A 7,382-nucleotide genomic window follows, 5' to 3' on the forward strand; every position below is an offset into this window, starting at 1 on the left:
ACTAGACCTTTTTTCTTTTTTTCTTTAATTTTTTTCAAAATGCCTCTCTATTCATTTACGTCTTAAAGTGACTAAAGGATTATAGATACCGCTTTGGAATTAGTTAGGCTCATCCAAGACACTTCCTATTAGTCAGAGGAAAAAAAAAATTAGCTTGTAAAGGAGCTCAAAATAAAATTTTAAAAAAGTGAGTGGAGAAGGAAGATGGTGAGAGGGACATTCAGGGGCAAAAGTCCATATTTTAATGATGTGTCCAAGTTCATATTTAGTAATTGCTGTTCATATTGGCTTCTGACCCATAAAAATTTGGATAGATATGCCAATCAGACAAGCACTGAATGAGAAGTGTGTGCACATTAATCTCAGGTCCCCAAACAATTCTGTTTTACTGACATACCTTGGGTATTGGATGATACTGGATATTAAAATAATGAGCAAGACTATTAAATTGCAAATACGAAGTTTTCAAGTTTAAATCAAATCTTGTCCTTGTTTGATCACCACAACCCACAATAAAAAAGATTTCCTGGTTTGTTTCAGTAGAACAGGCATTTGAGGAGGGTCAGTAGGTTCAGTTCATTGTTATAATTAACATCTGGGTTGATAGCTTCAGCAATAAAAATTCTGGTATACTAGAACAGGGAACCAACTACACAGTCTTGTTCAAAACAGTAAGTGCATGTCTCTCACTGCATTCTTTCGAAGATGAATTTTTGTGCCAGTTTCTTTTTAACACTTCATATGAAAACGTGCACACTGATATTTTAAAATTTTGTTCAACTTTGTTTTAGTGTCCAAAAAATACCAGTTTGCTCTAGAATCAATTAAATAAATAATTAAGATCAAATTAAAGAAAAAAAATTTCCTTTAATCCTTTCTCCTGCTGTCATTATACCTAGGCTAACCACCGAAACATATGGGTCCACGTCCTCCCAGACATATACATTGGTGTGGTTAAGGACCTGCGGGCCAACGCAGGAGATGTAAGAAACATATGGGTCCACATCCTCCCAGACATATACATTGGTGTGGTAAAGGACCTGCGGGCCAACGCAGGAGACGTAAGAGATGTGGATTCAGTCCATGGGTCGGGAAGATCCCCTGGAGAAGGGCATGGCAACCCACTCCAGTATTCTTGCATGGAGAATACCATGGACAGAGGAACCTGGCAGGCTACAATCAATAGGGTCGCAAAGAGTCAGACACGACTGGAGGGACTTAGCACACACATAGCTGAGTGACTGAGCATGCATGCACACACAGTGTTTCCACATATATTCATATATTTCTGATGCAAAATATTCAATATCTTCATTTTAGAAACAAATTGAAAAAGTTGCATCTTTTAGATCTTTACTCGAATAAAATTTCTGATTTCCTTCTCGTTCTTTCCTAATTGCTTATAATTTAAGCTTGTAGCAAATAAATGTACAATCAAGCTAATGATTATTAACCAGCTAATTGCCAATTAAACATTTTTTTTTGAGAGTCAGATATGTTTCCTCTTAACGTTTCTGAGTTTAAATCAGTACATTTAAGTATATTCATTGAAGGTTTATAACACATCCAGGAATAATATAAGGGCTAGAAGCAATAACAAAATATAATAACTGATCTCACCATTTAAAAGTGATTTCAGTGTGCCCAAGGATACAAAACAAACATTGGGAATAGATTGGAGAGCAGCTGATGCAATATGGAAGACAGACAGTGAAGGAACAAACCCTGAGAATTAAAGACACCTCTGAGAAGGCTTCAAGGGCTAGAAGGAGGCTGTTGACCCTGAGAGACTTAAACCTTAGGAAGGAAGGAAGGGAAAATAATTTCAGGCAGAGGAAGCAACATGAGCCAACGCATGAAACTGATAATGATCTCGGTGTGACAGGCCTTTACACAGTGGGAAAAGGTGGTAGTGAAAATTTGATGTGGGAAGTGACAAAAGAAGTATCCATTATTAAATTACAACATTTTGACTTGAAACCATCTGAATGAATGATTTTGATTTATTGGAAGCCTTATCAAATATCATCTTCATCATCTCTCTAGCTCTCTATGGAAATATTCAAGTGCCTGCTCACATCCCACATATCTTTCAAATCAAATGTGCCCCACACTGCATTCATCATAGCCCCTCTATTGAATGCCCCAAATTACCACAATAGAGTCTGTTAGTAAAGCAAAACCTAGCTTGTGCTTCTTGAAGCAAGAAAAAACCATGAATCTAATAGAGTCTTAACAGTGTCTTAGAAGAGGAATATTTACAGAATTTTGGCTTCTAGGCTTAGGTGGCATAAGTTGGTTCCCCCAAGACAGAACTAATTGGGGCTGCACAAAATCTCCCTAAGAACTTGATAAGTAAAGTCTTGATAAGCAAACTTTTATTTGGTAAGTGGGCTGCTGCTCAGGTGAACAGCCTCTTATCTTTAATAAATCTATCTGCAGGAATTTCCTAAAACAATTGATGGAGCTGTTTTTTGCTTTACAGCCTTATCTTTCTCTGGAAAAGTTTTCCCGGAACAAAGAACTCTATCATGTTGACATAGGTGGTCTGCAGGCTTGTCTAAGTCATGTGGACACAGATGGTCTCAGTTCTCACCTCCCTAAACCAGGTCCTTCTCAGATGTTTCCTGCCTGAGTCACTGGTAACACCCACCACCCTGCTGCTCTCCCGGGGAACGAGCTTGACGTCATGTTCACTTCCCCATCCTCTGATGCAGGCTGTCACTCTCAGCTCCCATACTTCCCAAATGTTTACCAAATGCTCTTCCAGCATCTCTCCTGTCTCCACACTTTCTTTCACACAAAGGTTAAAGTTACATTTCTAAAATAAATAACTGCATGTATAACTTCTCTCCTAAATGATTTACAATAGTTTCATATTTTATATATGTATGTGTGTGTGTGTGTGTGTGTGTGTGTGTGCGCGCGTGTGCGCTCAGTCGTGTCTGACTCTTTGTGACCCTATGGACTGTAGCCCACCAGGTTCCTGTATTCATGGGAATTTCCAGGCAAGAATACTGGAATGGATTGTCATTTCCTTCTCCAAGAGACCTTCCTGACCCAGGGATCAAACCCACGTCTTGTGCGTTTCCTCCATTGGCAGGTAGGTTCTTTACCACTGAGCCACCTAGGAAGTCCATATATAGCCCATACAAATCTATGTGTATATATAGATGTATACATGATGGTTTCATTAATCAATTGCATCTGAATTAAACTGGACAAAAAGTTTCCCAATACTAAAAAATAAAACCTGAACTTAATAGCATTGACTTCAAGATCCTCCCTGAGCTGGTCTCAACCTCTTAATTCACTTCATATGATGCTTTTTGTGTGTAAATAGTTTCCTTAACACAACATAGAGTTTTCAGGGTTTTGTCCTACCTGATACACTCTCAGCCTTTTCTCCACTCAAAGGTCCTTTATTCAGTGTTACAACTCTCTGTTTCCTTCCTATTGCTCTCTATCTTCCTACTAGTCTCCTTAATTACCAACTGATTTGATTAGTGTCCCAGGGTTATGTCCTTGCCTCACCACAGTTTGTTTGTCTTTTTTTTTCAAATGCTCTCAGCTATTTTAATGCATCGGTCTCCTCATATTTGGTGGTTCTCCAATCCACATCAATCTTCCTTAACTATCCTCTAAGCTCCAGATGCAAATTCACTGTGCTACTCACAGCCCCTTGGGATTCCTACAGGCATCTCAGATTCAACATGCTTGAGACCAAATGCATCCTTCCTCCTATAACTCTTATCACAGTATCATCACCCAGAGAACAAACCTAGGTGCTAGTTCCCTCACCTCTCACATCCCATCACTGACCTTGCTTTGCCAAATTTACTTCCTTAGAGTTTTTCAGGTCTTTCCCATCCCTGGAGCTCGTCTCTGTCCCTCTACAGTTGTTCCAGTTCATGACTCACAACTCTTGCCTGAGATTTGGTGACGACTGCCTAACTGCTTCTCTGATACCTTGTCATTTTCATATGCTATGCTATGCTAAGTCGCTTCAGTCATGTCCGACTGTGCGACCCCACAGACGGCAGCCCACCAGGCTCCCCAGTCCCTGGGATTCTCCAGGCAAGAACACTGGAGTGGGTTGCCATTTCCTTCTCCAATGCATGAAAGTGAAAAGTGAAAGTGAAGTCACTCAGTTGTGTCTGACTCTTAGCGACCCCATGGATTGCAGCCTAACAGGCTCCTCTGTCCACCGGATTTTCGAGGCAAGAGTACTGGAGTGGGGTGCCATTGCCTTCCACTGAGCCACCTGTGTTTCTAAAATGTAAAATTGCTGTCCCTTGAAAGTTTTCAGTGGCTCTTCAGTCCAGTTCAGTTCAGTTCAGTCGCTCGGTTGTGTCCGACTCTTTGCAACCCCATGAATTGCAGCACTCCAGGACCCCCTCAAGACTCCCTGTCCATCACCAACTCCCCGAGTTCATTCAAACTCACGTACATCAAGTCGGTGATGCCATCCAGCCATCTCATCCTCTGTCATTCCCTCTTGCCCCCAATCCCTCCCAGCATCAGAGTCTTTTCCAATGAGTCAACTCTTCTCATGAGGTGGCCAAAGTACTGGAGTTTCAGCTTTAGCATCGCTCCTTCCAAAGAAATCCTAGGGCTGATTTCCTTTAGAATGGACTGGTTGGATCTCCTTGCAGTCCAAGGGACTCTCAAGAGTCTTCTCCAACACCACGGTTCAAAAGCATCAATTCTTCGGTGCTCAGCTTTCTTCACAGTCCAACTCTCACATCTATACATGACCACTGGAAAAACCATAGTCTTGACTAGATAGACCTTTGTTGGCAAAGTAATGTCTCTGCTTTTCAATAGGCTATCTAGGTTGGTCATAACTTTTCTTCCAAGGAGTAAGCGTCTTTTAATTTCATGGCTGCAGTCTCCATCTGCAGTGATTTTGGAGCCCCCCAAAATAAAGTCTGACACTGTTTCCATTGTTTCCCCATCTATTTCCCATGAAGTGATGGGTGGCTCTTAAAAGCCTACAAAGTACAGATAAGCCTCTTCAACATGCAACATAAAACCTTCTATAAAACCTGGTCTCTCTGAATCCGTGCTATATCATGTGCCTTGTGTTTTGCATTTTAGCAATTATGATTTTTTTTGCCTTTGAGATTATGTTTATGTTTCCTTTGCCTGGAGTTTATTTATTCCCCAAGTCTTCTGAATAACTCTGTTATTCTTTAAAAGTCCATTAAGCATCTTTCTAAGGAAGACTTCTGGGATAAGATGAATTCCTCTTTGTATTCTCATAGCAGGGATGTACTATTGAACATAACGTAATAACATTATTTCAGGAGAAGGAAATGGCAACCCACTCCAGTATTCTTGCCTGGAGAATCCCATGGACAGAGGAGCCTGGCAGGCTACAGTCCATGGGGTTGCAAGAGTCGGACACAACTTAGCAACTAAACCACCACCAATGACATTATTTTTTATAGGCCAATTCTGGTGCATTCATAGGACTTGGACCTTGTTTTGATTCTATCTAATTCATTTAATCTTCACAAACATACAATAAAATAGGTGTTTTAATTATTATCATCACTTTACCTGTGAGAATTTGAAGTTTACAGTTTAGTGACTTTCCTAAGCTAGCAAGTAACAGACCCTGAACTTAAGCCCAGATCTGCTTGAGTTTTAACTATTATTCTATAGTAAGATGATGATATAGTGAGTTCAGTGTCTACATATGGTATATACTCAATGTAATTTAATTATTAACCAAATGCATATTATTCATTTTTATATATTTAGTATATAAGTTACTGTAAGTGTTCAATAAATGCTTCTTTCTTTGAAATAAAAGATGATTCTTATCTTCTGAGTTGAATTAAATATTCCTTACACAAAGATTTCTGTGCTCCAAAAGCATTTGTTTTTAATTTTTATAATAGTAATTTGAGTTTCATTACTGTGAGTCGTTCAAGTGTTTGTGCTTCTTATGACCATAAACTTAGGGTCAGAGAATATATGTATTTCAGATTATTTGTCCACATATCTTCCAAATGGCCTTTCCAGAATTAGATTAGAATTAGATTATCAAAGTATAATATAATTTACATACATAGAGTTGTATAGATCTTAAGTGTTATAATGAATGATGACAAATGCAGGCACTTACCCCATCAAAATATAGAACATTTTAATCAACCCCAAGAGTTTTTTAAATTCCTCTTTCAAATCAACTAGTGTCCCATCCAACACGGAACACCCATTTCCCCCCTTGGCTGTTTTAAGGATTTTCTCTTTTTTATTCATTGTCAGCAATTTAATTACGATATGTCTTAGTGTGATTTTTGTTATGTTTCATCTGCTTGTAGTTTGTGAGTTTTCTTGGGTCTGTGTTTATATTGCAAATCAAATTTTAAAAATTCTTAGCCACTGTCCCTTCAAATATTTTTGTGCCGAACCCTATCTCTTGACCTTTTCTTAGACGCCAATTACATATTTATTAGACCGTTTGATATTGTCTCATTGATCACTGAGGTTCTGTTCATTTTAAGTCTTTTTTCTTTATGTGTTTTTTGTGTTGTTTCTATCACCTGATCTTGAAATTCACTATTTTTTCCTTGTGTTGTTTCTAATCTTCATTAAGCCCATCCAGTGAATTTTTATTTTATTGTATTTTTAGCTATAGAATTTCATTTGGTTCTTCTGTATGGTTTCTATTTATTTATTTACAGTCTCTATCCTTTCCCTCCCTATGTTATTGCTGTTGTTCAGTTACTATGTCATGTCCCACTCTGCAACCATGGACTGTAGCACACCAGGCTTCCCTGTCCTTCACTATCTTTTACAGTTTGCTCAAACTCATGTTCATTGTATCGATGATGTCATCCAACTGTCTCATCCTCTGTTGCCCCCTTTTCCTCCTGCCCTCAATTTTTCCCAGCATCAGGGTCTTTTCCAATGAGTTGGCTCATTCCTCCATATAGTTATGTTTTATTTTCAGTCTTTCAACATGAACATAGTTATAACACTATTTTTCACTGTCCTTGTCTGTTAACACATTTGAATCACCTATGTAAGTTATGGTTCTATGGTTCTGTTTTTATTTACTGATTTTTCTCCTGAGTATAGGTCATGTTGTTCTGCATCTTTTCATGTCTACAAAGTTTTTGCTGGATCCTAGATATTGCAAATGCAGTATTTGTGAAGGTCTAGATGTTCTTTCCTTCCTTGAAGTGTGTTGAGTTTTATGTCAGACATTTAACATCTTTGAGGATCAGTCTGATTCTGCTGAGGCTTTCTCAAGCTCTTCTCCAACAAGTTGAAAGTCAATTTTGCTGAACTAGCCCTACTCTTTAGCAGTTGTCTTTCTGGAGTCTCTTCAGAATCTCTTGAGTGTTTAAAAAAGATTCTTTACT

The sequence above is a fragment of the Bison bison genome, unplaced genomic scaffold (genome assembly GCF_000754665.1).
Source record: "Bison bison bison isolate TAMUID 2011002044 unplaced genomic scaffold, Bison_UMD1.0 scf7180017864207, whole genome shotgun sequence".
NCBI classification, from domain to species: Eukaryota; Metazoa; Chordata; class Mammalia; order Artiodactyla; family Bovidae; genus Bison; species Bison bison.